Here is an 18,339-nt window from a genome sequence, read left to right on the forward strand (position 1 = left end):
CTGTCAAAGTCAGCGGTGATTATACGTGTATACATTAATTATAACTTTTATATTGTTTTCAACAAATAATATATGGATGACACATCGGCATAACTTTTCAGTGCCTAAAATACACTTTTTCTATTATATTTTATGCAAAAATTAGGTACATAAGTTTGTTTACATATAGGTAGTTTGAACAAATACGTGAATTCAAATCTTAAAAAAGGTGTTTAGTTTGCAAGGGAAAACAAAGCGATTGCCAGTGACTATTTTCCTTAAAATATAATCTGTTATTTCGACAGGTAGGATTCAATGTAAGTTCACTATTAACTTTAACCCGTTTTTGGCATTCTCTACTCAAACAAGTGCATACATACTGTATTTTTTTAATACAGCACATGTGTAATGGTATCACAGTTGTAGAATTGGAATGCATATATTATAACTATAAATACTGATCATTATTAAGATTGACCTACCGCCGTAGACTAAGTCACTGGCGCATCAAAATGCATTGTTATCAAGTCGTTTTGCTAGTTAACTAAACTATTTAGTTTCTCAGGCCTCGCCACATTCGTTGTGAAACGTTCATGATTGTTTAAAGTTACAGATTTTATTATTTTTGAAAATGCAATAAATGTATTTAAAACAATTTAAGTGAAGTGGAAATTGCCATTCGTGTGAATGAATTTTCTGATGTTAACCTGTTTCAGGGGATTAAATGCATGAGTTATTTTATAATGTCAGAGTAAGGACAGAGTAAATTTACACTACTCAATCTACATACATATGGGCAGTTCTACTTTTAGGATAAAAAACTTCATAGTACGTGAAAATCGTGAATGCGTTTTTCTGATGGAAAAAAGGAATTAAACAAATAAGCCGCCTCCCCCTCTCCTTCATTCGGTTTGACAAATAGCGTGGTCTGAAAAAAATAACATTATTTTTTAGTTTTAAGAACGAATTGTATTAATTTGTTGATTAATTGCACCATGATTGTTATGGTATAATGCAGCACTTGCATGCTTGTAGTCGGCTTATAGCTAATGAAGTCATAAATGTATTGTTTGATTTGCGTTATGTCTCTTATGCTTATTTTGATGTGAATAATATTTGAGTCAATCAAATAAGGCATTTTTGTATAACTTATATAAGGTCATATGATAAACATATTTAATTTAAAGGGGCCTTTTCACAGATTTTGGCATTTTTTAACTTATTCATTAAATGCTTTATATCGATAAATGTAAACATTGGATCGTAAAAGCTGCAGTAAAAAATCAAGAATAAAATTTAAAAAAGGAAAAGAACATTGCCCGGATCAGATTTCGAACCAGTGACCCCTGGAGTCCTGCCAGAGTCCTGAAGTAAAAACGCTCTAGCCTACTGAGCTATTCCGCCAAGTACACATACTTGTCGTATTTTATACCTTATATAAGCAATCTTCGTAGTTTCACAAAATTTAACGACAAAAACAGAACTCTCCAAATTATTCAATCGTTTCGCGTTGCAACGCTTTATAATTTTTAGGTTTTAAAATCGTCAAAAGATGTATATAATGGCTATATTAGACCATGGTAAATGTTCAGTATTACTGTTTCCTCACAAATATCATAACTAAAACGAAAATTTGCGAATCTGAAACAACTTGTTTCAATTTTGTCAATTTACCAAAGCGTGAAAAGATCCCTTTAAATATTGTTTCATACATATTCTTTTCAATTTTTGTACTAACTTAAATATTATCCATGAACGTACACGCCATTGTCCTATTAACAACGGTACCATGATTACACACAATTACCCCTGTTGGTAAACGCAAATTCCCCGTTGGACATTATTGAAGTTCCACGGTGATGGCGCGCTTAAGTTCCTCTCTTGGTTAACACAATTCCCCTGTTGGCACACATTAAAGTTCCACGGTTGGTACGCACATAGTACCCCTGTTGGTATACACCGTTCCCCAGTTGGAACATATTGAAGTGCCACAGTTGGAACGCACTAAGTTCCCTGTTGGTATACACCATTCCCCTGTTGGTACACATTGAAGTTCCACAGTTGGTACGCACTTAGTACCCCTGTTGGTATACACCGTTCCCCAGTTGGCACACATCGCAGTTCCTCATTTGATACGCACATAATTCCCCGGTGTGCATGTAAAATTTTCTTTGATTTATTACCCTATTTATCATAATTTTTATGTCAAAATCGTATTTTAGGTTCGAAACTTGTCTGTTCTTTATCACTTTCAGCTTTCTAGAATATGTGGAAATGGTGGTCCCCGGTTGGTAGGTTTAGAACACATTTCCCCGGTTGGAAGGTTTTACAAGTATGCGTGCGTGCGTGCGTGCGTGCGTGCGTGCGTGTTTGTGTGCGTGTGTGTGTGTGCGTGTGTGTGCGCGCGCGCGCGTGCGTGTGTGTGTGTGTGCGCACGCGTGCGTGCATGTGTGCACGTTCGTTGGTGTGTGAGTGCGCGTGCGTATGTGTAAAGTGTGTGTTTGTAAAATGTAAACAGCTTATGTGTTTCGAGTCGTTAGTTCTCGATTTACACTGTAACCAAAAAAAGGGGCTGTGTCATATAACAATAACAAAAACAAGAAAAACAACACCATGGCACCTGTCGACTTAACGAAGCTACAATACTACTCGGTCCATACTAATATGCATACATAAACAAACGACTAATGTTTTACAAATATAATATTGTACAATGGCATATTACGGGTAATTGTTTTATCACGCTATATTCCCCATTAGTATATCAAGGCCTCTAAATGAGCAAATATAAAAGTATATATTACTACTACTTGCATGTGTGCGTGTGTGTGGGTGTGTAAGTGTGTGTGTGCGCGCGCGCGCAAGCGTGTGTGTGTGTGTGTGTTTGTACATGCGTGCGTGCGTTGCGTGTGTGAACTTACACCGTATGAGATTTTGTCTTATAACAATAGACATAGATTAAGATGGATTATATAAGTATGATATGCTTAAAAAAGTACGTATCTTTATCGAATTAGAGAGAGAAAAAAGTACTTAAGTTAGGAAATTACAAACAATAAAAAACCTAGAGAAAAACAGGACAAAAAAAACACACAACACAGATATTAGGGTGGTTTAGTTACAATGTCATGATTAAACTGGTTTGCACACGTATTACAAATACGTGAATATAGACTGTAAATGATATGATATAACATAAAAAACACCGTCAGTTCTAACACGGAGAGCCCTATGTTACCGGCGTCGATTTGTGCTAGCTGAAACCCTGCTGGCGTACGATAGTGAAGCTACCGCCTTCGGCCATGGTTTGTTGAGCCACGTCTGAAAATGTTCGTAATCGATTATCTCAGAGCGCTCTTTACCTCTCTGAAGCGTGCATAAAGCTTCCATCGAACGACCACGCTCGCTCCACAGTCTCGGGGTCCTTCAGCCTAACGATCGCTAGAACTTCAGCGTATAATTTTGTTAGGTCTTCATTCAAGAAAACACCGGAACCTTTGAGTAGCTTTGCATTTTGCATTACATCCGATTTTGTTTGGCGCCGTATGAACCTGACGATGACCGGTAGGATCTTCTCTCGGTGATATTTTCCTATCCTATGCGCTATGTCTATATCTTCTTTTTTAACGCGCAGACCAAGCTTGGAACTTAAAAGGGACGACACCTGTTCAGTCAACGCTATTGAGGACTGAAATTCTTCGTCTCCTTGTAGACCCGTAATTCGCAAATTGTTTCTACGGCTATACTGCTCGTGCTCATTTAAAATTTCTGCAGTATGCTTTTCTGAGTCATTCAGCTTTATTTTCAGGTCTTGTAGCTCTTTGTCTTTGCTTTTTATTTGACAATGTAACGATTCAATGTCCTTTGTCTGGTCGAATATGTTGCATTCATTGATTTCCAACCTTTTGACGACTGAGCTCAAAAATTTATCTTTGACTTCATCGAACGTTTCCTTAATCATGGTACGAATAATGGAGGTGCAATCTTTCGTAAGGACTGTAGACAACTTGGAACTAATCTCTTCGAGCCGCGATTCTATTGAGCGAATTGATAAACTTCCATAGCTTGTTGCTTGGGACTTTCATGTTCAATTTTTTTCTTTTTCGAGTCTTTCTAGGACGTCTGCCCCTTTAAACTTTCGAATACAGACGAGTCTTATGCTTATGGCCTGTTAACTCGCTCGCAGAAGATGAATGCTGGCGTTTGTTCATGATTTCACAACTAACACGGGATTAACGGGACAGTATTCACAATAAACCCTTAAACACTCTTGTTCACTTTAGCTACTGTCACGGTGAACTATTAACATTGATGCGTCACGGAGGCGCCAGACAATGACAATGACAATGGCAATCACAATGACCTTATGTGTGTATACTAATATTATGTCAATATCCAGGGTCTTTCTCACACCCCACCCGTCAATAGAAAAATACAAAAGCTTGAGAAAAGGCCTTCTCAAAGTCACAAACCTCGTTTTATTTTTTTACATGTCACATCCTGTTCAATAAACTTCACATCACTCACAAATGTTATTTGTGTGCCTCACACGCGTTTTTTAGAATTACATTTTAAATTGATGCTCACTCAGCCGGAAGCGGATTGTCTTCATTATGAAATTGGTATTATTGATTTTTTCAGACAAGTTCGAAATTGGTACTGATAGGTGGAGCAAAAATGGCCGCCATGGGGTGGAGCAGTTTTCCCTTTTCGTTTATAATGTAAACATGTAAAAACTCTAGAAGTTGCATTTTTATCCCTATCTTCATGAACTTTGGTCAAAGCGTATGTTTCCTTGATACTTTTGTATTGTAAAATGGTTTTTGTCAATCAGTATTAAAAACCAGGTCGGGTAATTTTCTATATATGCTTATATTAAATACTTTGGAAGATCTTAACCTCGACTTGAAGTCAGCCTTTGTCATATAAATGCTCTGATATATTTGCACACGAGTTTAACTCGTCTTTAATTTTATCTCATTCCCTCGGGTGAGCGACCCAGTGCCTCTTAGCCCTCTTATTTGTGTTACTTGTTTTTGTTGTTTAAGGACATATCACTTTCTGAAATAGTCAGAAGTGGTTAGAGTAATGTCAAAAAATAATTCCTCATATTAGCATTCTATATTAAGTTTGGAACAATATGCAGAACTAAAATGTCATATACTTCAGTGATACATGAACCAGTTCTAATGAAATCTTTCAAACAGAGTAAATAATCACATGATTTGACCTTGTAAGTCCTTATTAATTTTATTAATTTTTTTTCATAAATCCATTGATACAAGCTGGAACCTACACTACTGTAGAAGATAATGTTAGAGTATGATTAAATAAAACACATTAAAAACACTGAAAAACAAGATAATTTTTTGTAAGAAAAAAATGTAAACAACTTGAGTCTAAAATAGTTGGGAAAAGTATGGTTGACCAGGATGACAAATATAAATTTGATTAAAACTTTTGGAAACAGTGTAAAATATCACTTTAACAAACACATTGATGTATCATTTTTAAATTATCTTTTCTGGCCCACCTTACTTTTTGATTTCCCCCACCACTATAGTGGTGGGGACATATTGTTTTTGCGCTGTCTCTTGGTTTGTTTGTTTGCGTCAAACTTTAACATTTGCCATGACTTTTGCAATATTGAAGATAGCAACTTGATATTTGGCATGCATGTGTATCTCATGGAGCTGCACATTTTGAGCGGTGAAAGGTCAAGGTCATCCTTCAAGGTCAAAGGTCAAACATATAGCTTCAAAGCGGCGCAGAAGGGGACATAGTGTTTCTGACAAACACATTTTTGCTCAAGTTTACTATTTTTTTACTCTAGTTGTTTACATTTTTTTTTGCACAAAAGTATCCCTTTTTCAGTGTTTCTAGTGTGTAATATTTAATAATACTCTAACATTATCTACTACAGTAGTGTAGGTTCCAGCTGGTGTCAACGGATTTATGAACAAAACAAGAAAATAAGGACTTCCAAAGCCCAAGAAGAAAGTGTTTTATAAGGTGAAAACATGTTATTATATACTCTTATTGAAAGATTTCATTAGAACTGGTTCATGTATCACTGAAGCAAATGTTATTTTAATTGCGCACATTGTTCCAAACTTCATAATACAATGTTAATATAAGGAATTATTGTTTTACATTACCCCACTCACTTCTGACCATTTCAGAAAGTGATATGTCCTTAACTTTGTTTTCATTTGTCTTAGTTTTTCTGAATAAATACTGATGAACAGTTTGAAACTCATTAGCTGTTATGTGTTTTATAAATCATCTTTTTAAATTTGATATTTAGAATTAGAGATTTATAATTTAAATTATCAGCTTCTATGCGAAGATTTGAAGGTCAACTTATGTTAAATCTGAATAAAGTTTTTATTGAATCGTATATTAATGCTCACCATTATGTATCTGCTTGATACTTCACTGCAGCTATTAAAGTGTTACCTTGAACGCGCTTTCCGGGCTTTTAAATGTAAGATGTTTACATATCTCTAGTTGAAAATGTGCATGTTTTGTGTGAGAAACTAATTTGCATCAAGCCGAATTAAATACCAAAACTAACGTACTTACATCGATGAAGCGAAGAAAAGAGCGTTTCAATTCTTATACATGCAATTACGATTATCATTCTGCATATGTTTTCAATGGTTTGGCTCAAATACAATATATTTTGGGATTTATTCGTGCATGAATTTAGTAGGCGCCCCTTTTACAATACGCAGTTTTGACTGTGTGCATGTCGCACATGGCATAATTAAACCAAGTTGCCCCCGCTCGATTTCCTCGTGCGCTTCGTGGAGGCAACTCGCTTCATTGAATATTAAAGCCCAGTCAAATGATATACTATAGCCAATCAGAATAATGTACACTAGTGAAACATAGGGCAATTGTAATTATGTAATAAACTGCAAGAAAAATAAAATGTTATTAAAGTCAATCGTTACTTAAATATTCGCCGTGCATTTTTGTCGTTTTACAATGATGACTGCACATAAAATTGGCGATTAAATGCATAATTCGCTTTCAATAATCCAGTTGAGTATATATATAAATATATATATGTATATATATATATAGGGTCAGACCATAGACCGATCTAGTCAAAGGGTACGTGTATTACAACTCATGTAAAACTATACCGGCTCGTAAACAAATATTTCAAATTTTTGAAAATATTTTGATAAGTAATGTGCGATTTGGACATAATATGGAAATAAAAGCAAACTACAACCTTACTAGCTTTGAAGACTGTTCATGTTTTGGTATTATTGACACAGCTGAGTAGGTGATTTCGCTTTAGTGCAAATTTTGACGGACAATGAAGAAAGACCGATCACATTAACTAGCCCTAAAATTAATCTACAAATAACCCAATTTTGTGTCACATTTGAATAATTTTCCATTTCCTCAAAAACGAATTATTTGACCATTCAAAAAAAAATAAAAATCTAATTGCAGTATGAACATTTATTTCAAACATGTACTATATACACTGGAGTTTCAGGAACAGAAAATCAAGTAAGAAAATACAAAATAAACATATCATATATTTGCGACAGTGTTAATATTAAATATAAGATTTACAATAGTCGTTTTGTTTAATATACTGAAGTTTGAAATAAAATGTTAATACATCTTTTAAAAGAACCATATTTTAAAAGGAACATTCCACAATTAACGAGGATTTCATAACAAAATGACCGCCATGTTTTCAAACAATTAGTAACGTTTCATTCATTCTTTTGCAATCTAACAATGAAATGAAGAACATTGTGAATCTGTTTTGCCAAGTTTGCAATGTCTGTAAATGTGTACAACAATATGAGTGAATTTATTTTAGCAAACAAAATAACAACGTTTAACTACTTCAAGATCAATTCCAATAACAAGAATATCAATTTGTGTTGCTTATCGAAACATTGTAAATAAAACTCGAAACGAAACTAACTTGAACTAAACTAACTTAACAATTAAATTTGCAAAATATAACCAATTTTCAAGCATATATTTTTGCATATGTAATTAGTAACCATCCAATATTTCAGTAAAGGCCAATAACAAAGAAGTCGCGCTTTCAATCGATTCAGGAACTGGCAGTTGCTCCCGCTGCATTTCACACACATGTTCTAGGACGGGTATGAAGTCATCTTTACACCCAAACTGCGGCTTCTTTACAAAGTATCTCTCTTGAATACAATCAATGATTTCCAATTCGCAAGGAAGCCGAAATGAAAAACCTCAGTGCCACTAAGACACAAATCTGCAATATAAAACAAAGTTTTGAGTCGTTAAACACACGTTTTGCATGTATTAGCTAAAGAGAAATATCTAAACGAATCAATCGAGATTTAAGCTCTCTAAATGCCCATAAAATCCAACTAACACATTAATATTTATTGTTTGCAAATGTTATTTTTACCTTTATACCAAGCATTCCTGATGTAAAAATTGACTGTCTGAGGCCTTGCGTGCTTCAAAAGAATATACCAGAAACTAAACATCTGTTCGACGCGGGAAGTCATGAACCAATCTCGCAATAATGTGATGATGTCAAAATTATATGACGACATGATATGAAAAAGGTGTCATGGCTTAAAAAAATAACTCATCGTGTCGACTAAAACTATGATGGCAAGTCATTTTCACAAGAGCATGACGTCAAAAATTATGTAGATTTGTCGACTTAGATCACATCGACCAAATATATTTTCGGGAAAAGCCGGAAACATTTACGTCGAGACTTCAACTTAATGTCGTTATGACGAGTAAAATTAAGGTGGGAAAAGCTACAAAACTATGTCAACATACCATGTTATTTCACAGTAAGTCGGTATAAATTATTCCGGCATGACCACATTATTGGGGTGTACCATATACGTTTCCGTAGCAATGCCTTTCATATTGCGACCTCAAAATCAGTTATATTGCTAGCCGACATAGGGCTAGATGCGCGACACAATTTTTATGTAACCCGATTACAAATGACGGATACATGAGGCAGGGATTGTCATCTATCGCACAATTGCCGGCTATCCTTTAGGTCACATAACCCCAAACCGGAACTCCTGTTTGCAGGGTTACATGCAGTCAGTTTGATACTTAGCACACACTGTTCAGTGCATGCTGCATAGGATTTGTAAAATACATTGCAAGTAGAATGTTTTGGTATCAATTTGAAGGTATATTTGTTAGCAATAAGAAAAAAACCATTTTTTGTGCTCTTCTTTTTCTGTTGATTGTTCCCGGCTTTGAAAGTAGGTCATACTATTTGAGCCCAAAATGGCCGCCTGCACAGCTGTCAAAATTGGCGTGCCTATTCTAAGGTAAATATTTTGAGTTACAACGTGTAGAATTTAATGACATCGATTTTTTTCAAAAGATAATGCATTTATCTTTCCAATGATGTATGATGATATAGTGGGTCATTGCTTGATCATGGTAAAAATTGATATCGAACTTCAACTATTTTATATGTAATACAGAAGGAAATTAATTGCGCATGCGTAACCTTTAATGTCACATAACCCCCAACCGGAACTCCTGTTTGCAGAGTTACATGCAGTCAGTGTGATACTTAGCACACATTGTTCAGTGCATGCTGCATAGGATTTGTAAAATACATTGCAAATGGAATATTTTGGTATTAATTTGAAGGTATATTTGTAAGCAATAAGAAAAAATACCATTTATGTGCTGTACTTTGTCTGTTGATGGTTCCCGGCTTTGATAGTAGGTCATACTATTTGAGCCCAAAATGGTCGCATGCACAGCTGTCAAAACCGGTGTGCCTATTCTAAGGTGAATATTTTGAGTTACAACCTATAGAATTTAATGACATCCATTTTTTTCAAAAGATTCTGCATTTATCTTTCCAATGATGTATGATGATATAGTGGGTCATTGCTTGATCATGGTAAAAAATGATATCGAACTATTTTTTATATAATATAGACGAAAATTAATTGCGCATGCGTAACCTATATCCGTCTTGTAAACAAATACATGCGTATGAATATTTAAGTAATAACGGTGTGTTCAATATCTAATTATGGTACGTTCATTTGTTAACTAAACAGTCAATTATTGGTTCGTATAGTATCTATACTAATAATTGATACAAACGCAACTACAGATGTACCACTGCAGAGCACTTATTAACATCATAAGATTCAGTCATGACACAAATAAAGTATATTTAGATGTGTTGGATGCTCTCCTTCTTGATGATCATTATACGAAGTTGTACTGCTGGGTAAGGTTCTAAAAAAGATGGACCGAAGAAAGAAACATGCAATAAAACTAAGCCGAAAAGAAAACAGATTTTATTAAAAATCCACGTCAGTCTGTCATGTGCAGGTGTGTTTATTTTCCTACACGCTGATCTCGTTTAACTGAACATGCACATGAACATGTAGGTAATGTTTTCAAGCAGATTCGTACTAAACGAAACAAAAACCTAACCTCCGAGGTACGAAGACGATACTTTCACGACAAGCGCTTTTCTTTAAATCAACAACAAAAAGAACTTGTTTTATATTGTTAGCACAAACACCGCAGATTTAAAGCTTTACGGTCAAAAGCTTAAATTTGAGGACGAGTCATAAAAACCAATACATTAATTGGCTCTCCTGGGTCATTGTCTACCATAATTAATACGAGTGTCGTTGTCGTTGAGAAGGACAAGTAAGATAAACCTTAAGTTCAACATTAACAATCACGAATAAGTATTAGTGTTATACATATTTTGATATCCTGTAGATACACACAGGTGATATTCGTACCGGTTAAAATTCTACATATTTTGTCGGTCTCTAATTAACACTTGATCTATAATTGATCGATAGGCGGATGATTCATAACTGGCTTTGTTCGTCTTTTATAAAAGTAATGTTAAGTCACCGGTATCAATAATCTGACACCAGGTTTGAGTTTAAAAAATAATTTATTTAAACTAGTTCAGAAAGTTTGCGATATCACTTCACACTTCCTGCACGTGTTTGATATTGTCGGCAAGAAATGACAACTAGTGTAAGATTTTAAAATAACATGTTTCCAAAAGGAAATGTCAAATGTAAATTACGCATAGAAGTGGTCTATGCAGTGCTTTTTATTCAATAATATTGACAACATCATTTCGACAAAAACCGGCATGCGATAGGTCCTTCAAACAATATGTACCCATTGAGGGCTATAAAAACGCTCAAAATGTAACCAGTGAGGGCATTAAAAGCTCAAAATGTAGCCAGTGAGGGCAATAAACACGCTCAAAATGTAGCAAGTGATGGCAAAATAATACGCTCAAAATTTAGCCAGCGAGGGCAATAAATAAGTTCAAAATGTAGCCAGTGAGGGCAATAAATACACTAAAAATGTAGCTGATGAGGGATATAAATACACTAACAATGAGTGAGATCAATAAAAACGTGCAAAATGTAGCCAGTGAGGGCAATTAAAACGCTCAAAATGTAGCCAGTGAGGACAATGAAACGATCAAAATGTAGTTTATGAGGGCAATACAAACGCTCGAATAGGAGCCAGTGGGGGCAATACAAAAAGCTCAAAATGTAGCCAGTGAGGGCAACAAAACACTGAAAATGTAGCCAGAGAGGACAATAAAAACGTTCAAAATGTAGCCAGTGAGGGCAATACAGCGCTAAAAATGTAGCCAGTTAGGGCGCAAAAACGCTCAAAATGTAGCCAGTGAGGGCCATAAAAACGCTTAAAACGATATCACACATGGGAAAGACTGACACTTTTGTAAAGCCTATAGTTCACTGGAAGAACAAAATTTGTAACAGTTCAATCATCAAATGCTGGCGATGTTAAAGATAGTTCACTCGTAACCGTTCACTATCATTAAACCAAAAATATCCAAACTAATTATCTGTATGGATAAGTGTAAATATGAGGTGGTTTAAACTTAAGATTAATGAAATAAAACGTTAATGTATTGTTGTATTTAAGATAAAATCGAAAACTAGTCAAAGCGATCAAAGGAAATGGGTATTATTTATCTCTTTAATATCGTACGTATTTAACAAAAAATAAATACATAACGAATAATCTAAAACTGTGTAGATTGGTATTGTGCAATCAGCTGGAAAGTATAAGATAACAAATTGAATGGCATTCCATAAGATAAACAAATAAGATTATTTAAGTAATAATTTTAAAATGCAAACCGATATAACAATGACATTTTTGTAACTGCCGTCATGTATACCATAATTTAAGTTAATATTGCTACCGCCTACTTGATTTTTTTTATAAGATATCCAAAGACAAAAACATTTCATAATGTTGTTAAAGTTACAACAACTCTTTTAAAAGGACTGCATGTAAAAAGTCGAAGTTCAACCAACTAAAGTGAATTCTTTCAAATTATTGTATGGATTGAAACAGTAATACAATTTGTAAAATTGAAGATGACATTTTTTTTTCAATAAATTTTTTAAATAAGTATAGAGGAAAAGGGATAATTCTCATCTGGATTGTTTAAGAATAAAGACGATTTTTATCATTGTGCTTCAAGAAATGGACTTCAAATTTTAGGGTCAGAAACTCTGATTTTGATTCCTTAACTACAAGCAAACCAAAATATAAAACTGGAGTATTTAATTGTATTCAATATGTTAATGCAAATGTTAAGCAACAACAAATATTACAGATGTTACAACTCATTCTTAATGGTAACAAATCGTTGAAGTCAAATTAAATTGTTTAGGCTTTTGAATCCTATAGATGCGAGGAGTGCACACGTGTTGTAAGATCTTGATGAAACGGGAATTCATCTGTCCAAGGAATGCGCAAACAATAAGCCAATTGTTAACAATATAAAATGTAATATAAATCAGCTTCTCTGCACTTTGTTACGACTTGCTTAATGGAATAAGTAGTGAAACATATATTAAAGTAAATTTGATTGTTTCAAAAAAAAAACTTAAAGATATATTTGTATGTGTAAAAATCGAGTTCAACTCATAGAATATCATTGGAAATCCACAAACTAACCTTTCACGAGGACTACAGGTTTTCAAATTAAGCATTGTTAATACTCTTGAATCAATCCACTCAAAATTAAGCGATTTAATTTCCTAAAATATACAGTAACATGATTTTATAGTACAATGTGTACATAGTTGTCATTTTTTAAAATGAGCATTGTATTATCTAAAAACATTGATCATATAGAAATGTTATATATATATATATATATATATATATATATATATATATATATATATATATATATATATATATATATATATATATATATATATATATATATATGGAACATTACAAAAAAGGAGATATTACATGAAAATGGAACCAAAACAAATCTTTGTACGGTATGAACGAGAATGACCTCGACATGCACATGGATATGTTTAATGAAGTTGTTCTATGAACCAAAATTGTATCAGTTAGCTAGGGTCATTATCATCAATTTTTAGCCATTAAAAATGTTATAAATATAATAAAGTCAAATGCAACTTTGCGACAAATACTGTATGAAACGGTTTTTCGGTAAATATAACATCCTTCTTTATGACTGTGTAATTATTCTATATGTTTTTTTTCAATCCTTTCAATTTGTATGTAGATACCTTTAACTGCTTGATTCCACTTTAATCGTGCCTGATGACGATTGTCTTTTTATATTCGGCTAAAGTATATCATTCATGTGTACAGATGCAGAATTCGTGTTTATAAATTGCGTGCTGGGTATGTGTATGTTGGTTTGTGCAGAGAGACGTATGTAATAGGCGCATTGCACAATGAAATCAAACATTGATGCGTTGAATAAATTAAAACAAAGACAAGATGTGAATTAATTTCATACCAGCACAAAGCAACATACAATCACGGATGATTCAATTATGTCAATTGACAGTCTTTCCGAAATGCTACGAACGACTATGAACATTTTCGGCGTATAACGGAAACTTAATGTTATGGTAGAAGTTGCGCCCCTTTGTACATAGTAATTTGGTCCTAATTTTGAAAGGTAAAGTAGACCATCTACTTAAATAGGGAAACATTTCAACACTATCGTCTGAATGTGTATTTGATAGCTTACTCTGCTATGTGTATAATTTTACTGATAGATTAATTATACAATTATTTGTTTCCATCTACATGTATCTACATATATATTTAAAAAATGTTTTTTTCTCTGCCAAAGGTGGAGGGATATTGTATTGGCCTCGTCCATCCGTCCGCCGTTCGTCTTATTGTCTGTGTTTGTTGGGAGCTGTTTCTTGGTTACTTTCATGGGATAGAATGAATGTAAAAAAATGTGCATAATCGCCCCCGCTGGTCGCCCGTGCTGTGACTGTGTGTTTTTACGTGAGACTGGACGTGGCAAGCGCGCTGATTCTGTCGAGGGAACGCTCGGTCAGCCGGCCGACCGACCGACTCACCAACCATTTGGGGAGCTGGGCTATGCGAGAGACGGCCGATTCCCTTAAACATTGCGCGAGCGCCCTCGTACGTTCGATTGGTCTCCGCCCGGCTTCGGTTGAAAGACCGCGCCGAGCAGGCAGGACACGTCAAGGCTCTCCGTATCAAAGGCATGGAAGTCGTATCCGACTGAGCCTTTCGGGACAGACTAGTTCTAGTCCTGTTCGCACCGCCGAGGCCTGTTGTTTTTTCCCGCTGGTCGGGTGTGTATTTGGCGGGGACAACTGCGAGTCGCTTTCGCGGTCGAGCTTCGTGCCTTTTCCAAATGGTTCCCCAAGATGGTCCGCTGGTAGGGCCCTAGCCTGGCTCGCGCTGTATAACCGCCGATGCCCCTGATCACGAACGCCGGCTCCGACGATCAGCTACTGTCCGGGAGACAAATACAAGTCGCGAGAGAAAAGAAATTCTTGTTTTTTTTCTACCATATTTATATGAATGCGTTCGTCTCCAGCGCTACCGTCCCAAACGGGGTTCTATCCCGCTCATCGGGACTATCGCTTATGCCGATACACGGAAATCGCAGCCATCGATAGATTCTCAGCCGAGAGCAGGCCATCTGAAGCCACCGCTGAGACGATGCCCTCTGGCCGCGTATGCTGGATCATCCCGCCGTGTTATGGAGGGTATCGGCGGTCTCAGGCCGAGACAAACGGTCCCCAAGGGTCTCGAGCGAGCTCGGTAGCTCGACTAGGCCCGTGAAAACACCCCTACCATAAGTGAGTCCCGTATCCCGCGCTCAGCGAGAACCAGCTCACCGTTCAGGCATCACGAGCTCGATAGGCCGCTTACATAAGTTGTAATAGACATGAGTACTTGTATTTTTTAGGTATAACTATATACCACAGAGATTATATCGACATACAATGATAGATATATAAGTCTACAATGTATTGTAATTATATTGATCACCGTCGGTTAAGACTGAATGTGGAAGCCATTTTGTTCAGTATAAGCCGCGCGCTCCCATTCTTTTCTGATATAAAAAATCGGCCGGCTTATCGGGCCGATATAATTTATAATGGCCCGATTGATTCGAATAACGGCCCCCTCGCGGCGCCATTTTGTTACTTTTTACAGTGACGATATGTAATGTAGCCTGGTAAACATACCGGAGAAATCTGAAAGTTAAAAGCACAGATCGGTGGCAATGGAGTTTGGAAGATTCATAAATATGATGTCGACATACAATGTACACCGGTAAATTACGTCTACTGTAATTTGTTGGACTAGGAAATTGCCACACTTCCAACACATAAGCTAAGTTATGTCCAGATTAAAATATCTGTATATTTTTTGGAGTACCAACTGAAGCTTACCTATATCAAACACATTCACGGCAGTCAATTTTTGTGTTGTACTGGTTATTAAGCCTACTGTTCTTAATGGCAATATAAACCAATTTAGTTAAATGGAGATTATAAAACGAAGGTAACTGATTTAATTTATTCCGTAAAGAAATCAACATTGTTCAGATGTTTTCTCTTTTTTTCCGTAGAGTAATTTACATACGGAAAATAAACGTACGCCAGCTGCTGTCATAATTTGTAAACCTGCATTCAGCTTGCATTTTGTTAACTGCCTGTTGCTAACTGCCGTTGTTAATGACGCTTGGTGGCAAACCCGATTATGACTGATTTCAGAGTACGGTTTCATCACGTTTGTTAGAATTTAAAAGTACACACAATCATAATGTAAATATTCACCGTGAATTTTTGTCATTTTTACTAAAATATCATTTCATAATACCATTTGACTTATTTCATAACAACAATTCTACTAAGTTGTTTGATTATTATGGCTAGGTTATTTGGAGCAGATATTAACCGCAAAAACACAAATATATTTATCACGCTTGATCGGCAAGTTGACTACCGTCTTAAGTGTTAATTCAGCGGAAATCAGTCGCCTATTTTTAGAAACACAATGACGGTTGAAAGGTCTAGTTTTAAACTATGGTTCGAGGATGGGTTCAAACGTAACGTTATATTTCTTCTTCGGATGATCATTTTAATAATAATGTTTTTAGTATCTTTTATAAGTTTTATATGTGAAACGTTGTTGCTTTAATAATGTGTTTGATTTATGTTTATGTTTAAAAGGTTGCAATAACAATAGCAATATTTTTGTGTCGTTTTACCAGAAGATTAGGAAAAAGTGTACCAATAACATTTATTTCAAAATGACTAATATCATTAAAAACGTCGGGTATATAAAACAACAATTGTATCAATGGTAGACGTATGTGCAGGTGTATACCTTGTTTGGCGGCCCTTGAAAATATTATGTATACCTCAGACTCTGCCCTCTGTCAACAAGACTTATAAACAGTATATTCACTTAAACATATTCGTATATAATCGTTCCACGTATTGTTTGAATGCGAACTATGTAATCACGCGACAAGTGACGTTTGTATGAAATATTAACACGGTCGATCTGATTATAAAGATCCCCGATAGTTAATAAATTGAATAAAACCAATATCAAGTGTCGTGTCGTGTATCTGGTTTACTTCTTAGGTTGTCAAGTTTAAGTCATGCAACCTTTGTCGTTGTAAAATTCTTAAAATTTAAAAAAACGGCGGTTTGTTTTGAAATTATTTAACGATTAAACAGGTCAAACTGATAAAGTCGAATAAAAATAGAATACTTAAAACGCAAATTGTAAAAAGTCTTGTAAAACTGGAACACAATTTTTGTGTGCTGTGTTTTGCACATAAAAAACCCTGCTTTATTCGGAGAATCGTGGATAAGCTTGCTGATAAGTGCAAATAGTAAAATAAACAATGGCATAGGATAGGTGTTATTTCCGATGCCAAAATCTAGTCAATATTTAATATTATCCTGCCGATCCCCGTCCATAAGTGGTATGAGCTGAATATTATGTTCATTCTTCACAGGCACTATTGTATACATCCAGGTAAAGAGAAGCAAGTGTGGGTTAAATGTTTGTTCAGAATAGTTCCAATGTTCTTGGTAAAATTTAAAACAATGATATCTTCATTTCAAAGCCCAAGGCCTTCTATGGAGGGTAGAAGGACAAATAAGTTGATTTATTAATATAATCTGTTTATTAACTTCAACGCTTGCATCGTAAGATTTGTAAAGATCCGTTTCAACGGTGGTTGCCAGGTTACGAAAAGAGGTGTTTCAACATGCCAATAACTACCAGGTCTTGAGGGGTGTTTAACAGCTGACCAGTATAATCTATTAGTAATGTAACTAACATGAAAACACCTAAAGGGGTTAGAACTAGTAAAACATCTAGCTATCAAGTAGAGATGAGATGATATGTGTAGCTTTTACCACTACCCTACTATGAGTCATGGTTTTATCTAGCTGTAAATTATGGAAAAAAGGTGTATTACTTTTACCCTACAACGTCGCTAGCTTTTAAATAAAGTTGATATCAATTTGTACTTTTAAGAAGTAATTTATTGAACTGTAAAGTAAAGCTCATTGGGCCATTGCCGACCTGAAATGGCTTGAAGTCACCCGGGGTGACTAGAAGCCGATTCATGTCACCCTGGGGTGACTTCAAGCAATTTCTAGTCACCCGGTCGGCTTGAAGTCACCCCAGGGTGACATGAATCGGCTTGAAGTCACACGGGGCTGACGAGAATCGGCGTCTAGTCACCCTCGGGTGACTTCAAGCCATTTCAGGTCGACAATGACCCAATGAGCAAAAGTAAAGGAAAGAAACATTTGTTACTTTTAACAGTCTGTAAAGTATTGAGAAGATCGGGTTTGTACACTGGAACGTGAACAACTATAGCTATAGTATGGTACTAAAATTATTATGTATAGGAAAGCGGAGGTAATGCGTAAACCATGTGTGTTTGATGTATATAAACATTGATAAATATGAAGACAAAAAAGTGGA

This window comes from Dreissena polymorpha, chromosome 9, assembly GCF_020536995.1.
Source record: "Dreissena polymorpha isolate Duluth1 chromosome 9, UMN_Dpol_1.0, whole genome shotgun sequence".
NCBI classification, from domain to species: Eukaryota; Metazoa; Mollusca; class Bivalvia; order Myida; family Dreissenidae; genus Dreissena; species Dreissena polymorpha.